This window comes from Pezoporus flaviventris, unplaced genomic scaffold (assembly GCF_033815535.1).
Source record: "Pezoporus flaviventris isolate CSIRO_AGI_PZ_B2104156 unplaced genomic scaffold, CSIRO_AGI_Pfla_v1 ptg000041l, whole genome shotgun sequence".
NCBI lineage: Eukaryota > Metazoa > Chordata > Aves > Psittaciformes > Psittacidae > Pezoporus > Pezoporus flaviventris.
In genome coordinates this window covers 6045219-6064142 of record NW_026892589.1, presented here as the reverse complement: position 1 = coordinate 6064142, position 18924 = coordinate 6045219, and the positions used below count along the sequence as shown (strand labels likewise).

The following is an 18924-nucleotide window of genomic DNA, read 5'->3' as shown; positions in this document are numbered from 1 at the left end:
AGTACCCTGACAGCAGAGCTGGAGTGGGAATTGGAGCTTTTCCTTTCTGTCACAAAAGAGAAAGGCCTGAAATATTTTGATAATTGCAGAACTAATGAAATTGCCATTGTAAAAGACAAGAAAATGGTTTTCTTAGCAATTAGGAGGGGAAAGCATTTTAGTCAGACTCAAACTATCTTCTCATTTGTATGGGGAGTTTATTGTTAGCAGATGCTTAATTTCCATCAGCAATTAATAGTTGGAAGGCTTACAAATTATTTATGTACATATTTAAAAAAACCTTGTATTTTACTTCAGAGAGTAAGCACTATCTGACCCACTTACTAAAGTAAGTGGGGTCTCCTCAAAGACCCCACAAAGACCATGACTGGCATTCTTGGTACTTCCAAAGAACAGATGGGGCTATGTGTAGGGGAGCACAGGGGAGAGGGAAAGTGTGTGGGCAGGGAACAGAAATAAAAGATAACCTTTGAGGAAAGGGACAAAAAGTGACAGTATACCTGTGCTGTCTGCCTTCATCACAAACAACTCCCGCCTCACAAAATAACCCAATTCCATTAGAAAACATCCTTGCGGATCACATGGCAGCTGGCAAAGGCTGCTGCTAGCCCTTCTACCAAAGACAGCTTAGACTCCTGAAACAAAGCAAACTGGGTTGAAATTCTAGGCATTAAAATACTAAAGCAGCTGCCTCCCTGACATCCTGGGTTGGACTCTGATTTCAGTTTCGCTTCTGCTACATCTTAGGTAATGTCATTGGTACGGTGTAACTGAAATGAGAACTTGGGTCTGCTAATCTTTGACATTGGGTCACCCATTGGTAATCCATTTGTTATCTCTGTTACATTTGTGCGAGCACACCCACCCCACTCCCTTTAGACTGCAGTAATTTATTTGGCCTATTTTATGTCTGATGGTCACTTGAAACTGTACCTCTTGCCTGTCAGCAGCTGTAGTTGTTCTGCTAAGTGACTATCTGAAGTGAGACTTCCTTGTGCAAATGTGTATTTTAGACACTGTCACCAGAAATCCAGTGGTTCCTCTCTCTCCCTACCCCTCCTATCCCCTTCAGCTGTTTAGATATCAGGACACATGGCTTAAATGGACGTATGCTTGGAGTTCGCAAAAATGGCTTGGATGACAGGAGAAATAGGATCACACAATGAGAGTTCAGAACCCAGCCACCAATTGGTACAGCAGGAGTCTGCAACTCCCTTGTGCTCTTCGTTGTCTCGGTATAACATCTAGCACTGTGTGTTTCTCACATCCCCCTCTGAACATGGTAATGCAATTGAAATGAGCAGGCGGAGGAATGTCACCACCTCCCTTTGAGCGGCTGGGCTGTCAGCCTCTGCTCCCTGTGGTACCCCCAAGGGCTGTGGGTATCGGGGTGGAGAAGGGCCTGCACACCTTATTGTGCCTTCCTGCTTACGCTGGAGAATCTCCGGCTTATCCTGCCAGTGCAGTGACTGCTTGTGGAGGAGGGGGAGAGGTTGTGTTGCAACCTCTGAGAAAATTAGTTCCCCCAACGTGAGTGGTATGTCTGAACCATATCCTTCAAAACCAGTTTTCTAAGCAGATTAGATGGGGAGCAGAGACAGCTATGCAATCGGGCAAAAATGTGCACTCAAGCCTTCATTTTGTGCGGTGGCCGGAGCAGTAAGTGTCTACCACCTGGCTGGGGTGTTTTTTCTTCATTCTCTCCCTTTCCTGTTATTCTGCAGCGCTGTGGTCTGTTGCTGTTGTAGACTGAAACAAAATGCTCATTCTAGTGCTTAATTATATCAGAAGTAGGGAGAGGAAGGAAGCTGTGTTCCTAATACTCATTAACGTGAAATATAAAGCATGCTCCCTGGCTGGCATGCTTCACCATGCAAAGTGACATTTGCTCCCTGTGAGTGTATTGAAGGGTAATCTTGGGATTACCCTTAGGTCCTCTAACACCAATCCTCCCCAACCGGTCTGGAAAACCAGTGTAGAAGTTTGCTGCTCCTCTGAATTCACTGTACCCTCCTGGACTGCCCCTGCATGTGAATTTGGTCTCTTGCTGCTCCGTATCTTTCAGTGCTCCCCATCAGCCTTGTTGCATGCTAGGAATCTGACAATAATGGTCTTCACCTGCTTTGAGATATCATGAGAACTCTTAAGCATTGGTATTTGTTTCATGTCTTGTCTCTTATAGGACAACGAGCTGAATTTAGGATTAAGCTCTGCAGACAAGTTTGGAAAGCTTACAGCTTGTTCAGTGTGGGTGGAAAAAGGGGCTCCGTTAGTGGGCTGAGTGGCAGACCTGAGGAAAAGAGTTAAGTAAGCTTTGGCTTCCTTCCAGGAGAGGAAATGCAGTGAAGTGTCCCAGGTGGCATTTGTTGCTCCTCTGGAGGAGAGGAAGGAACCGAGAGCAAAGCGATCCAGAAATGCTTCTTAAGTGAGTCTGCAGAAACATGATGGATAAGAGAAAGAGGGAGAAAGAGAACTTGCATGATAAAATGAGAATTGAGAAGTTGGGCAATAAGGTTTGGGGGAAGAAGAGAGAAGGAGAGAAAATAAACCTTTTATTTCCCATATAAGGCATAGAGAAGGAAAGGAAAGAGAAACTAACCCGAAGACTTTTATGTGCTTTATGGGGTAAGGAAGACGCTTTTAGAAGTCCAGACAAATAAAGTTATGTTTGAAATATTGATATAAAACTGTGCTTTAACATGTTGGCACAATGCACTTGATTAGCTTTTGCTGATCCCTTAAGAGTAAAGAATTACTTTAAGAAGAGAAGAAAGCTGCAAACAAAAGGAAGACTCAGTCTTACTGGCATAAAGGGGGTGAGAAAGTGGGTGGAAAGCTGGTTGGATGTGTCAACCACAAAAGTGGTGAGATACGATCACAGAGAATCCAGGGTTTAAAACACAAGGAAATCATGCAGAGATACTTTTCACACTGACTTGTAAATAGTGTCTTTGGGTGTGCAGCACTGCCAAATTTACCCTTGTTACAGGGGCAACTTACAGTAAGTTCCCACCAAAGCCATACGCCATCTGCTTGAATCATTTAAAAGAAAGGTTTGTCTCCTTATTCCCCTTCTATTAGATGTGACAGATTAATGTCTTTGAGGGCAGATCACTGTTAGTCTAAATCTCTCTCTGGTTATGATTCCTTATAACTATAAAACAGTCACAAGGTTATGGGGTTTAAAAAGAGAGGTTTATTGCAGTTTCCAACACTGGAACTACAGGCTAAGTGTCTCTCCTTTTTCTTTTTTTTTTTTCTAAAGTAAATCAAACCCATACATGCACTCCACCTCCTCTCAGATATACAGACCTAGGGGTAAGAACACAGAGTCTACAGGAAAACTACTAAAATAATGTTCTGTGAATACACACTAATCCTCACACTGAGTCCTCTACGCTTGAGTAAGAGCTGCTTGTTAAGCATGGGTTGGTGGCATCCCTGACAGTTGGGGCAGAGCTCGGTGCCTTCAGCAGCTCCACCAGTGTTTGTTTCTATGCAGCTACCATAAAAACTGTGTCCATGCCTCAGGTAGAAGCAGGAAGAGATCGACTGTTCAGACATATGTTGCAGAATCTCTAGTTCAATGCTTGTCAGGCTCTCCCTACACTAGATGTTATCCTCAGCTGATGAACTCCATCCTACAGTCCCTGGGTCATACTAGGAAGCAGAGGGGTGCTGATGTTGCTGTATTTTAAGTTTCCTGTTAGGGTAAATTTCTGTAAGAATGAGCTTTGTTCACTGTATTATCTCTGTGACAGTTTGTAAGAGTGCTGCTGTGGTCAGTAGCAGACTGATGTAAGTTTTTTCTTTGAAGAGGCTTTTTCAGGGAAAAACTGAGTTTCTTTAAAATTGAAGATTCCCCCCCCCCCCAGCAAAGCCCAATTCTAGATTTCTGATCACCTGTAAAATTAATACATAGCTTTTTACCAGAAATGTTACATTAACCTGTCTATGCTAACTGTATAGGAATACTTCTTTGCTTTGCTTTACTTGGCTTCACCCAGAATTGGTTCAGAACATTGTGCTGGATTCCAGGTAGTCCTTAGCTGTTCAGAGAGCTGTTGTTTGATGTACCCATCCTCTTCTGCTGAACTCCAAGGGTCTTGGTCTTTCCATATGGTGTTACAGCTCTCCTGGAGACTGTGCTGTGCCATGCAACACCTCAGTGTGTGCTATAGGGAGTCTGATCCAGAAGAGAGACCAGGGTTATAAGGCTGCAAGGGTGCAGTTTCTGAGGCAGTGCAAGGTTGTGGGAACAACACAGTTCAAGAGTGTACTGACTCAGAACAAAATTTCTCAGGTCAGGTCACCAAACCAAAATGAACCAACTTTGGTTTCAGTGATGTGAAAATACTCCATTTCAAACGGCACAATATGCACTGGTGTTAGTAAATGAGTGTTGGGGTTGGTTGTTCTTTTTTTTCCTGAACTTATGAACTTCTGCAGAGAGTCTCTAATCCCAGTTTTTCTCCCCAAATTGGGATGAGAACAGATGTTGAAGTACTGGAATTTCTTCCTTTCTGGAGAGGAGGCAGCTGATGAGTATGAGCAACCAGTTTTGGGGTTAGGACAGCTGCCTCTGAAGACCTGTACAGTGGAGCTGAGCAGGCGATGGTAGAGCAGATAGGTGATGGAGGCAGGAGGGAAAAGTAGGAGACTGGAATGAGAAGCAGCAATGAGGGCAAGAACAGAGGAGTAAGGGGAGCAGAAGTTTCTGCTTGGCTCCCCGAGCTGTAGGAACTGCCGCATTTTTTGTGCTGTGTGCTGTATTTTGTGCTGTTGGCTGTGCCTAGCTCAGCACCTTCTGCTTTGCTGAGTGACCGGCAGACGTGTGAGCTGGTGCTGCACTGAGAGCTCCTGTCAGAGCGAGCTTGGAGCGCTTCATGGGGACGGCAAGAGCTGCATGAGGTGGAGCTGGAGGTTCACACCAGCGCACAACCAGTGCTGTGTGGTTTCGCTTCTGCTCACTGAGCAATTGAGTCCTTCTGTGCTAATCGAGCAGCTGGTGAATGCAGGACCTTTTGGTCCTCCTTTGAGCATGTCTCAGTTCTCACCTGGCTGCTGAGCAGGGCACTGCAGCCCTTGCAAGCAGAGAATTTCTCTGCCACCAAGTCTTTCTCTGCAAAAACTCTTTCCTGGTGTGACTGGGAAGGGGCAGTAGTGACCTGCAGAGTGTTTATTATGCTGATGCTTTTATTATTTAACAAGTTTCTTAACTTTTTAAAGATACCAAATTGATACACGCCATCCATCAGCAATGCCCTCCAGGAATGAGTAGCTAATTAGAGAGCAGGACTTCTGAAAAGACAAACCCGGGTTATGCACAGAACAGGTTTCTCCAGTATTTATTGCCTACGTTACTGGCCAAGCTTCCTTGTAAGTAATAGTCAAATAATCGGCCTGGGTCCTTTTGTGAATGGCTTGAGCCTGTGTGGTCCTCCTTTGTTAGAGCAGCTCGTGGCTTCTGAAAGCTCCTGCACCCCCTGTTCTGAGCAGCAGAGCCTGGTGGCACCAGCTGCTTCTGCTTGGAACAAACATTTGCATGTGACATTAAAAAAAGGCCAATTTCAAAATGTATTTGTTTTTCCTTATCCTTTCACTTTTCGGCTCTTCTTAGAAGTCAGGAAATATTTGGAGGATTAATATATTTAGCTTTTGCTACAAGCATCTTTTGAACAAGTAAAGCTTGAAGAGGAAAGAGAAATCTTTCCTTTAGAAATAAAACAGCAGCCAGTGTTTGGAAATATTTTAACAATAGACCATATGGGAGTCCCAAACTATTAAGCTTTATTATTCAGAAGGCGGAAAATGTGGTTTGATATTCAATTGATATACAGCATAAATGAGAGCCGCAAACTCGGCTCCCTTGAGCTGGGATTCAGATGTTCTCTTGAATATAATAACTAACACTTTGGCCTAGTTCCACAGAACGCATCCAGCCTGCTGATCACAAGCCAAGAAAATGTAAGCTTTTTTGTCTGCCTTCCCCTCTCTTCTCCAAAGTACCTTCCTCTCCTGCCAGCATGAGCTTTTGCCCTGAATGTAAATCTCCTGATATTAGATGCATATAGAAGATGAGGAGGATGCTAATAGCATGGAGCAGGAGAGCTGTGTGTGTTCATGTGTGTTTGTTTTTCTTCTGCTTTAATGGTAAGGTTTTCCCTTCGTGATGCGCTATCAGGGGATGACGTTGGTCATCCTAGGTGGGAGGGAGCTGCTTTGTTCCTGTTCCACTGTTTGTTTCTTGGTGCTGTGGGAGCAGGTGAATGTCTTTTGGGGTTACTGTGAAGTGGTGCCAGAGACAACGTGCGTATGGAATTTGGAGAGAGAGACTGGAAGTGGTTTCAGTTTCTTTTATCCTTTGTCTCACTTGACTTGCGTGTATTTATAATTGCCCTTTCCCCTTTCTATCATGTCTCTATTAACTTCCTCTCCAGTGAGGAAAACAGTCCATAAAAGTTGCTTATAAAATCCTACATACATGGACTAAGACTGCCTATATGCAAAGGGAGACTGATAGTTACACAGGTACTGCAATCAAGTAATGGCAGGCTGGATCACCTGCTATTTTTGACACAGGATCCCTGATTCATTCTGTGTACAGGATGGACCAGCTTTGTCAGTGTGAGTGCGGGAGGTGTGGTATGAACAAGGAGTTGCAGGGACAACAGAAATGGTCTTGTGGGTCTGGCAGTTGAATGCTGCCCTGAAATCCTGAGCTCCGTGCTGTCTGTGTCAGAGCTCCTCTGAGATGCCAGTATCATCCTTGGAAATGGCTGGACTATGTCCACTGAAACCCTTTGCCCTGAGCCCCCCACCAGAGCCCAACTACCTGGGCACAGACCTCAGGCATGGAAAACCATGCAGATGGTGATGTTTAACAGTCATGTATACCAAACCCAAGTCCTCTTCTAACAGTCTAGAAGAAACCTTAAATAGGGTATGTTACCTTGTAACACATGCAACATGAGACGGTTTTGTGTTTTCTGTTGTAGGTATTCAGTATTTCTCTCAGATTTTTGTGCTGCAGGACTTGACAACTGTCTATAAGTAACTCTCCTAGTGTTGTGACACACATGTTCAGCTGGTTGGGTCCTGCCTCTTTTAGCCTCTTAAAATTAGGAAGAACTTTCTTTCTGGTTTGTGATTTCCCCTCAGGAGCCTATGAGACTCTGGCATTTTTCACTAGAAGTGTGATGAGCCCAAGACAGACTTTCACTTTACGTGTAAGTCCAGGAATGCCTGTAATACAGAACACTGTAGAGAATATAAATTATTCATTCTGAATGTGAAGTTCAGTTTTGGCTTCTGTCTTTCCTCCATTTCTGTTTTCAGTTGTTCACGATAGCTGAAATTTTCCATGTTTTTTGTCTCATCCCACACAGAAATTTTTTCCTTTGGGGAAAACTGGAGCAAAATCAATTTTAGTGCAATTTTTCAAGTCTCTTTGACTTGCACCTACATCTGCTTAGTGTGGGGGAGTGGAATTTTATCATAAAACGTTTGATTTATTTAATGTATTCAATAAGCATCCAAGATGTGCCAGGTACTTTCTCAGCCCTTTTTGGATGAGAAATCTTGCAAGCTAAGAATAAACAAAGAAGCTACAGAACTCAAAGTTTCCCTGCTGTTAAGGTCTCCATATATCTAGGGAATAAACCAAGTTTGAACAGTGCAGATCCAGGACTTGTACAAAAAGTCACATGCAGTACTGATGAGATCTAATATAGGAATAACTGTTCTATACCCATTTTTTGATCCTGTTATTTGGCCACCTTACAACTAACTTGGCTGTGTCTACACCACAGCTCAACTTCCATTGCAACTGTGAGTCTGTTTTTATTGGTGAAGCCATTGCTGTGATTTTATGACTCCGTACTAACAGCTCATCTAAACAGGGTGACTGATTCAGACTAAGGCAAGTTATAAGTCTGAGCAGAAGAGTTATTCCCAATTAACTTCTTCATCTTAACAAAGAGGTGATTTGGAGTAGTTAATAAGGAATAGCTGTTCTAGAATAATCCCTTTTTAAGACAAACCCTTACTCTTTCTATAATTGCATTCTAGGAAGCTATTCTGTACTGAATCAGCATGGGATAGAGTGCCTAGAAGACGTTAAGACCAAGCACAGCTAGTGGTGAGTGAGGCAATATATACTGGGATGCCCTATTGCAACTGTAATGAGTGAGCAGAATAGCAGAACTGGTTCCCTGTGCATCTTTCTAGAAGGCAACAGAAAGTATCCTACCAAAATCACTGTATGGAGGCCCCTATCTCAGCAGGGATGAAGCATGAGCCGCCCTTTACTGTCTGAGCATTAACCTCATGTTACAGACAGATTACATGCTTTAACTCGTAACTGATTGCAAATTGGTTAAATATTGGGGTTTGGAAAGGATCTGTGTGCTTTTTCCAATGTGTATTTACATTATTATGTGGGAGCAATCAATTTATCAAATGCATCTCATTATTCAGTTGTGGAAAAGACAACTGGTTAGAAGAAAACTTGTTTTTAAGGTGGACAGAAAAACAGTTTAGAAGAAATTTGCACGCTTTTTTCTTGAGGAGATCCTACACTAACAAACTAATGAAATGAAGGAAAAAGCCAATAATTTATAATGCTTTGGAAACTCTCCTGCAGCATAAAATTCTGTACTTCACCTTGCAAAGGAGGTTGGACTGGAGTAGAGATGGTGCTCTTGCGCTCTAGTGCATTGTAGTTGTGATCCAGTTACTGTTAATTCACAGTTCTCTAGGTTCTTGGAATTCATCACTTCCCGTAAAAGGGAAGGTGGCAGCCTGGAGTGGAGAAGCTCCAACTGCAGCCCTTTGGATGTTAATCCACACTGACTTTCTTAAGCCTCCTACTTAAATCATTATCTTAATGAATCACCATTGCTATCTTCAGTGCTACATAGGAACATGCAAATTTTAAACAGCCTGGGGGAAAGACCTTTTTGTCTGTAAAGGGCTCTGATACTTGCATTTAGATGTTGCCATGATAGGTACCTTGGATACTCTTTTCCACCTAAGATAGATGGATAGATCCTGGGTATAGTGCATCACCGGCGCATGGCTGGTGGGTGGCTCTGGGGCTTGTCCCTGAGAGGAGATGGATGTGATTCTGCTACTGAGTGTAAGCAGCAGCTGGAGCGGTTGAAGCCAGATGCTGTGCAGGTTTGTCATTCCTCTGCCTGCCTGTTGGCTATGCTTTTCTTCAGGTCTGAAATGGCAAGGAGCTGAGGGAGTGAGGATGGGGGACCCCCCCTCAGCTCTGCAGCCGCCATTTCCACTTTGGGGCAAGTTTCTTTCATTTGACTCTTTTCACAGCACAAAGAAATAAGACATGCAAATGTTAATGGATCAGCTAAATTTTCTCCCATGTAAATTTGGCACAGCAGGAAACTAAGCAGCTTGCTACAAAATCTTAAGAACACTTGTTTGAGGAAAAACTGAACATAGTGAAGCCACTGCAGAGTATCTCCAAAATTTTCAGCAGTGTGTTGTGCAAATATGTCCTTGAAGAATCAACTTGGCTTGGCACTGAGCTCTGCCCACTTTCAGCTCTCCCAGATTATCACTTAAATGTTTATTCATAGGTGGTGGGTATGGGGAGAGAGCCATGTATAGCTGTTTCAGATGGCAAATCTTTGTGGTTATTTGCAGTATGCAATGAAAGATTTGATTCCTTTATTCATTAAACCAAGAGCTGAGGGAGCTGGTTTATGCAAATGTCCTAGATGATAAGAAGTACTCCTCTTAAATTGCAGAATAAATTCACCCACTGTCCCCTTTCTGTGCCTTAGAAGAAGAGCCCATTCCCCTACTATGGGTAACTTTTCCTCACCAGTAATAGTTCTGCTTCTGGAACAATGGCAACATAAATGCAGAAGATACCAGGTGAACAGAGATCCTCTAATCTCAGGTGGGAAAGGGCCATATTAACAGAACTGAACTTAAATGCATTTACTGCATCAACATTACTAATTGTCAAGTCCTGCTGGGAGAGTTATGCCCACCGGAGGCCAGAACATCTATCTCAGGGAGGGCATCCTTGTTCCTCCCAGCTAAATCTTCTCTGAAACCAGTTGAGCTAGATAGTTTTAGACTAAGAAATGCATTTTCTTGCATGTTTTCACTTAATTACCAGAGAGGGGGAATGTGAGCAAATGGTACGTGCTTTTTGCAGCTCATGGCCTGGATGGGTCCAGTGTGTCAGGACTGCTTCCTCACCCCTTGATGTACACCTTCCCAGACAGCAGCAAGTAACCAGTCCTGTGACTAAAACTGTTTTCCTTGCCCGGTGTAGCTGTGACCATGTTGTCACTTTTTTGTAATAGCATTTAAGACACTTGTTGTAAACTGCTTTACAACAGTAACTTTTCTGCTCATTGTGAGCAGATTGTGGTGGATTCTGTATTTGAGCTCTCAGGGGGTTCTGATCCCTCGTTGGATGGCAGTGTTGTATAATACAGGGGGTAAATTAACTGGGGAAGCATGTATTAGGTTCAGCACTTCAAGAACAGTCAGAGTAGGGATTTCAGAAGAAACACCAGAAGTGATTTATGTGTGTGTATAAATACATGGGTGTGTTTGTGTGTGTGTATATATTGTGTGTATACTTCAAAAGAGAAAATTGGGGTGACTAACATTTGAGGCTGAGTGCAAAACTTACAACTTTTTCTCTTTCCAGTCTTAGGAAAGTAATGGTGATGGGTGTGGGCAGGTCTCTGCTGACTTTCTGAATTGCTTGGATGTCAGAGCTCCAGCAAGGAATTTGGTGGAAATTTGTTTTGAGTAAAAGTGATGTTCTATCCCACATTTGTTTCCTTGGAAAACTGAAGGAAAGGGACTCTTCTCCCCAGCACTTAACACGCTCAGTGTTATTTTTGCAGGCACTGTGTGCAAAGTGTTTGGAAAATGAGATCTCCAGAAGGACCGTTTCTTATTTCAGTATGCTGAACTGGCTTACATTATTCACCTAGCTTTTGCATTCTATCTCATGCTTGTAGGTAGTAGTAGAGTTCTGTTGATGTACAAAGGTTACTATTTCTATAGTTTGCTCATTCAAATGTAGAGGTTTCTAACTACAGAAGTACAATGTGTCTGTGCTGTTATTTTCTTACGGTGTCTTGAGCTCCCTTTGTTAACCATGTGTTTACAGGAGTCTGCTCAGTGTTCTGGTCAGGTGTGCTGAGATGCAGTGTTTCAGCCCGTAACTTGGTTTTGGGTTGTCTTTCTCATGGTGTGTGACAACTGCCTCCTAGAAATTGTAGAACGGGTCAGACCAACTACTCTGTTTCTCCCAGCATTCACTACCAAGAAGCCCAAAGAAACTGCGGCTGATGAGCACTGTGACTGCCAGTGCTGTTACGAACAAGAGATGCACACAGCATTAACAGGTAGATAGATTTTAATCTACAAGCATATCTGTCATTAATTTTAAGGGCTTTTGGAACCATGGCAGTTCAGCTAAGAGAGGGGAGATAAACCGAGCAACTACATGAAGCAGCTGTATTTGGTGAAGTACATCTCTTTGGATTAGCAGGGACTCACAAGGCTGGGTAGAGAATGGTGCATCCCACTGCCAAGTCTGATCCTTCAGGACAGTGACCCATTACATGGGAATGCCTGAGAAATTTTTTAAGACTGGAATATTCACTGGGATAAGCTTAAGAAAGTTTCCTTGGTTAGTCAGGATAGATTTTAATGTAACAATGCTTTCCCCTGATTGTCGGCAGAACCATGTACTTTCTGCTTCTCTGGCTTGTGGCACTTCTCACTGTATGCACAGGTGAAAGAAAGTGGTGGTGAGCTTTGAGCGGCTGCAAACTTCCATGCTTTTGGGAAGACTTTGCAAGGGGAGGAAATAGGGATTTGAAAGCTGTGAGTCTGACTGGCTTGAATTGGGTAAAACAAACAGAGATCTGTGGCAGCATTTATGAGGAGATGAAAAATTTCACCTGCACCTCAACAGACTCCCTGAGAGCAGTACCTGCAGCGAGTCCCCAGAAAGTTCTTGCAGAGACTAATGGCCAACTGCGAGGAAATGCTGCACTCCCTGAAGAATCAACAAGCTCTCTAGGTGTTTACCCAAGCTGGTAAACCAAACAGAAACCATCAGAATGCTTCATGGTGTGCCAGTATCTTCAACAACATACAGTTCTGGTTGCCACCTCTGGAAGGTAGTGGAGGGCTTGGGAATGTCCAGAGAAGACCATCAAAGATTGGTCTCAGGTCGTGTTGACTGGCTTCTCTTTTACATAGAGAAGAGTTGATGTATTACAGGAATTGCAGATGTTTTATACTGTCATGAATGGGGTGGAGAAGGGGAGTGGGGAGTGATTCTTCATGGTTCTCGTGTTAACTAAATTGATTCAAAGCAGGCAAAGAGGAGGTACTCCGTCAAGCAGCAGTTACCACGTGAAACTCATTGCCAAGGGTGTTATGGATAGCAGAAGTCTAAACAGATAGAAAAATTGATGAAGGACAGATAAGTTCTTACTAAAAATGATAGCCTGGATGCAACCTCTGGATCAGATCTTTAACAACTGCACAAGGGATAAGAAGGGAAAAGACTGCCTGTACACTGTTTTACCGCTTCTTTTTTTTTTTACTGCTTCTTCTACCAGCCTCCTTCTTTAAATTGGCCCTATTCTGGCTACTCCTGAAGAACAGAGACCTAGACCTTTGCTCTTGTAATATGACTGGTTTTGTAGTTCAAAACTAGAAAGGAAATGCTCCACTGCAGTGCAGTGAACTAGTTTTGCCTTGTAGCCCACAAGTAATGTAAATGATATAATCATCATTCTCTCTGATTCTGAAGCACACTGAAATGAAGAGAATTAGAGCCAAATTCCTCCTAATACCTTAAAAATGTGTGTTATAAAATGTTTCCATAGCTGATTTTCTTCATTAAAAGTCTGTCTTACTAACAGGCTCAGATTCCTGTTGAAGCTGAGAGTCACTACAATGTTTCTAGTTATTTTTCTCACTGTGTTTGGTGCTACACTTAGTCTGGATGCCTGAAAATGCACCTCATGGCCTGCCTTAGGCATTTTACCTTGAGTAGTAGGGACACCTTGGGCTGGATGCTGAGGATGGCTGCCCTCCACAGAAAGGGCTGTGGAGCATGATGAGGAGGGAAGCAGCAGCAAGTTGGGAAGGAGGCTGAAGGGGAGGGAAGGTATTAAAAATCTCTTGTACGTGCACAAAAGTGGGAAAGTCTAATACAGGGCAGGGCTTATAGTTGTGACTGCAGTGGCAACAGTCAGTTGGTATTTGGGAGGTGAAAAAATCAGTTTTACATTTTGCTAGACGATTGTACTGTAATACAGCAGTGCCTCCTGGCAGGGAAAGCAATGTAATGTAAAGCAATACAGCATGGAAGAGCAGTTGGAGAGCTGTCAGAAGCTGAGTAGCTTGGAATGCTTCCATGTGAACCTGGGAGCAAGCGAGCTCACTGCAGCATGGCATTCCCCTGCCCCGAGGAGGAGTATGGACTGCAGCACAAGCGTGAACAGTGCACCTGACAAACCATGCAGCTCTGGAGCAGGTCTATGAGAGGCTTTTCTAGGCAAAATAGGGAGAGTTTCTTCCTTCTCTTCAAGCTCACGGAGCTCTCCCGAGTTCGTTTGCCAGGCAGCCCTGGGGCAAATGAGTTTGTACCTGTCAGCTGTCATTGCCTGGCACACCTGAGTACTCAAGGGCACCAGGGTGCCAAAGGGGTAGCAGAAGGCTGCAGGAAAGCTGCTGGGTCTCATCTGTCTGAGCAAACAAGGAAGTCATGACTTGCTTTTATTTTTTTACATATATATATATACACACACATTAACAGTTAGTGTTTCCAGAGGGCTTTGGTACATGGCATTGGCTTTTATTCCAGTTTTCAGATGTTGGATATACCTAGCAATCTTACTTGTGATTTTTAACCCTCCCCCTTTCCCTGCCCCCAGCATTTTCCTTCCCTTCAAATCCTCTGCCTCACTCTCCGTATTGCTACTATAAATTGCTGGGGATGATGGGTCCTGCTTCTTGCTTGGAGCCTCTGGATGCTATTAACAAGTAATTGCTGGAAAAGCTTGTTTAAACATCAAACCCCAACGTTATTTTTTAAATTGCCCTTTGAGGTGGCTGAAGTGCTACTGAAAGATTACTTTAATACTGGACAGGGAACTTTATTAGGTAAGGGAAATAGTGTTCTTACTAGACTGTTTCTGAGGTACCAAGCCATCTTTCTTTTACAGAAGAGATGTGTAGTTTTACTCCCCATGCCTCCTTCTCCCCCCACACCAGCAAAACTGATGTTTTAGCAAGGAGCAAAGAGGTTTTATCAGCCTTATCCCTTTCAATGCATCAGCTTTCTCTTTTCAGAAACCTGTAAGAATGGAACGATCCATTCTGCACGTTTCCTATCTAACCACAACCTGAAATCCAGCAATACTGGTAAATTATGCAGGGACATTCTCTCAAAGTCCAGGCTACATTTATCAGGGTTGTCTAGTATGATGTGGGACCAGGGCACTGTATCTAATACATTACATCTCCTGTTGTAATCACATCATTCAGGTTACTGGATGGCTACCCTGCAGTCATGGATGAGTTTGAACAGGATCTCCACCATTCAGAAAACAGCAGTTACACACATGATGCACCTCTCCGGGTTAAGACTGGCTGAAGTGCAACAGGTCTTGCTCAAAATGTAACTGGGGTGTGTTCTGCCAGTGGTGATTTGAGTCACCATTAGCCTACCAGCAGCTACTGGATAACCAGGTGGAATTGGCATTTATTTCCCATATTGAAAACTGCTGGGTGACGTCCTTGCAGGATGAGTGTCTCCTGGCTTTAAGAACATACAATGCATGCAGACAGAGGGATGCAGTAAATGTATTGCCTTTTTATTCCCCTCCACTCTTTCATGTGAGTGTACACATGTTATTACGAGAAAGCAGCAAGTGAGCTCATAGTTGTGCCTCATCACTTAATGAAGCTTTTGATTTAAAGAAATGACATGGACATTCTGGGGAGGCTGTAGAAGCAGTATCTAAGCTGCCCAGGCCTCAGCCCCAGCAGGCCAAGGGGAAGACCTCATTTCAGGTCTACCTGAGCTTGTCAGGCAGCCAGGTCTGTGCTAGCAACCAAGGTGTGAATTTTATAAATGGAAGTGCTATCTTGGGAAGGAATAAACAAATAAAGGACTTAGTGCAGAAACGGTCTGAGAAATGTCATGGGTTGTGAAGACAAACATGAATTTGGAATAGCATGGGAAGGTTTCATGAATACCTCTTTCTTTTGCACTTTTCACGTAACATTAAGTCTGATCAGGTGAAGGTCTGTCTTCTGATCCTCTGCCATTTTCCTGATAGCAAATTAAGCTTTATCTTTTTATATCTGTCAGGAACATTAAGAGGTTTTAGGAAAAGATTTCCTTCTAAAATAAGCTGCTAAACAGAATGTGGGCAGTCACAATCACAGCGTCTCAGTATGCATGCCACAGAAAGGGAAGGAGAACACGTCCTGTAAGAAAATGACGGGTACTTCTGCTTTCATGGTGTGCAAGTGCTACTCTTTACCCATTGTTATTTATTTCTATTTGTGTTTAGTAGTCTTTATGTTAGGAATTTGTGGGATACTCAGCAAAATACAAGCCCATCATAGCCATAGTGGCTAACAGCTACTGAATTGAACAATCTTTTTAATACCTAGGAAAAATGACTTGCTTGAAATAGCAATAGCTGTCTGAAATTTCATAGTGAGTTTAGGTCCGTCCTTATTCAGGCACTACTTGTCTTCTGTGAAAGGTTTAAGGAAAGAGAATGCTCAGCTGCAGAAAATCTGTCCCTAAGCACAAGGAACAAGAGCTTGGAAGAAAGTACTGGGCTTTTGATAGATGTAGCTGCCTTTGCAGGGAGACCTTGAGGCCGTTTTTGCCAAAAGTTTCTTTTTTCCCATCTGACTTTGTTTAATGCAGTAAAGGATTTCAGTTGAGAAAACAGTGAAAGCTTAAGAAACTTAGGATGCTTGTTTTCCTTTTCTAAGCTAGTGAATAAGAACTAATTTAATAGGAGGCAAATATCTAGATTTTTGAAGGAAAAGGCAATGAGAATTCAGTTCTAAACCATCAGCTACAGTTCACTTTAATGAAGAGTTTGTTTTAAATGTTAAACATGTTTGGACTTAAATGTTTTACATGCTTGATAGGAAAATGAAGTCAGAAAGTTCTCAATGGATGGTTACTTCTTGAATTTTTGGGCAGTATGAGTCAAATGAGGAAAAATAAAATGTCTAATGAAAGTCATTGGCTGTTTATTGAAATAATAAAAGGAGGAAGCGTGTCAGCTGGATAAATACCTGTAAAATAGAATAAATGTTCAACTGGAGATAGGGCAGCTCTGGTTAATAAAAAATAATACAAATTGAGAGCGGACTATATTTAGTTGCAAATCTATATGACAGTAGTTACCAGCCACTGTTCATGCTTTATGAAAATAACTACAGTGTAAATGTAAAACAAGATTAAAATTGGTAGCTTTAAATTACTTTGATTTAAATCCAGCCTTTCTCTACTGCTGGATGCTATCTGCATAAATAAATAAGTAAAAGCACATTTAGCTGCTGGCACAGCATTGCCATGGCTTTTCCTGTATTTGCTGTGATACACAGATAAAGGCAACTCCCTCTGGGTGTTCATATATTAAGTAACTAACATAACACTTGGTCCCTTTTTTCCCCTCTCCTTCCTCCATGTCTCATCTCCATTACTCTCCCCCCAAATGTAAATGGGCAAGTGGATTTTGAATTTGCCATGTTTTACATACTTCTCAAGGTGTGTGAGCTGCCTCTGGAGATGAGTGCACCTGGCCTCCTCTTTTCCTGTCTTCTATGTATTTGCTACATACTGCAAGAGAGCCCTGAAGAGGTTTTTCTTATTTTACTCCTGGTCACGTTTGGTGCTGGAAACTTCCGAAAATTAAGATTAATTATTGCCTTTGAGGCAGACAGTGCAGCAGTGAAGCAGCCTCTAACTCATCTGAACTCTGAAATCCACTGCTTAAAATTGTGTAAAACTTCCCAATAATTTGCTTATTTGTTATTTCAAGAAAGAAAAGAGCCCTCCTTAATGATGAGTTTGGCTCCTCAATAAAAAAGGGGTCGCTATCTGGCTAATCACTGCTGTGCACTAGGTTATTAATTTTCCTCTTAATGACAGTAGAATTTTTCCCATTTTCCCCCGTAAACCTTCTTCAGTTATACAACAAATGCATTTTTAAGGCACACTCTCTAGGATTTTATGCCCCAAGACAGGCACGTCATGAAATAGCTGGAGGCTGGTGGAGAACCTCAGCTGGATTAAATGCCTGCAAGTCCTGACAGGAGTGGAGGTTGAGCATTTGGATGGAGGCCTGTACAGAGGCTCATGGACAGCTCTGTTCTCAGCAGCTCCTACGTGAAATGAGTTACTTTGTTTTACTCTTAGCTAAAAATTCAGTCTTCAAAGAAGATGTATGTGCTGCTGTCTCTCTGTGGGAGCACCCAGCTCTGCCTGGTTATACAGACAGGTTGCTCCTAAGAAAGCCTGGTTTTCCCAAATTCTGTTTGTGGAAAAATGAAATGAACGACTGCGTTCCTGTACTAAATGGGGGCATTTTCTTTAAGTGGCTTCTTAAATAATTGTTTCTGCATTAGATGTGTCACTAAGTACCAAGATTTCTGGAAGTGTACATCCTGTATACTGCACAGTTATGAAATACAGCTAGGCTTCCATTTCTCTGCTGTGGACACAGACCTGCTCTTGGATTTGGTTTGATGTTGCTTGAGGAAGATGCATCAGGGTGTATCCTAAGATCTTGTGACAAACATGTGAGGCTCAGTGTTCTTACCAGGCTGGCTGCTAACAGGCCAGGACGTCACCAACACTGTGCCTGGCAAAGAGTAAAGGAAATGCTAAATCTTGGTTATGTGAGACCATTCAACATTTAAACTCCTGATGTCTGAGAACATGGGGTTGCATTTGCAACAGATGTTTGCCTGGTAATCAAAGACCCGGTGTAGTATAGCTGGTTAAACAGTTGACCTGGCAGTTAATGTGGATTTTTATGGCTATGGACTTGAGACCTCTTGAAAATGAGAAATGCCAGCAGTAAGAAGTGTACATTTTTCTAGGGGTAGATGGATTTGGGGGCCCTGGGGTCCTGCTCATTTGTTTGAGACTGAAGTAGCATAAACTGGCCTTATTCTGGACTCATTTGAACAGAGTTGGCCAGCAAGATGAACAGATGACTGGGATGTAAGGTATGTGAGAATTTCCCTCTGCTTCCGACCTGCACTGGACTGATGAGTTGGGTTTATTGAACGCACTGTATCACCCAGCCCTGGAGGGGTCATAAAGCAGAGATGCACTGAAAACATCTTACCTATGCCACTTCAGAACACTTAGCTTAGCACTGCCTCCATCCCTGATGGCTGCTTACTATGCCTGGAGCTGTTTACTGTAGGGATGATCAGGCAAACCTGATGTGTGCTCAAACCTGGAAATCTGAATTACTTAACCAGTGGAATAAGTTATAGATGCAGTCGATTCCTCATAAATTACTTTTCATCAAGATTGGTGCATGCACCCCCACTCGTGTACTCTCTCCCCTAAAAGGTGTTGCAAGAATCACTCACTGGCAAACGAAGGCAGAGTAAGAAGAGGATTCTTACAGGGGCCTGTGGTCCTCCACCTCTGAATGCCTGGTCATCAGCTTCTCACATCATCGCTGCTCTGGCTGCTTGTTAAGTACTACAAGATGCCTTTCATGAGATGGGTGGCATGGGGGCAGGTCTTCATGCTGAAGAATGCTTTTGTATTGAAATGCAGTGCTATAGCTAAACCAAGTAGCTCTTCTCTTTTTATTATCTGTGCCAGCCATGAAAATATGA

General features: G+C 42.9%; 1 protein-coding gene and 1 long non-coding RNA gene across 5 annotated transcripts in view; one reads left to right on the top strand and one right to left on the bottom strand.

Annotated features, from left to right (window-relative positions):
• LOC133275580 (uncharacterized) overlaps positions 1 to 18924 on the bottom strand; it is a 218879-nt gene that overhangs the window by 79207 nt on the left and 120748 nt on the right. The window lies entirely within an intron of this gene.
• HIC2 (HIC ZBTB transcriptional repressor 2) overlaps positions 1 to 18924 on the top strand; it is a 47399-nt gene that overhangs the window by 1839 nt on the left and 26636 nt on the right. The window contains exon 2 of the mRNA XM_061465581.1: positions 8071 to 8140. The gene's annotated coding sequence lies outside the window, so the exon portion shown is untranslated. The remainder of the gene's footprint in view (positions 1 to 8070; positions 8141 to 18924) is intronic.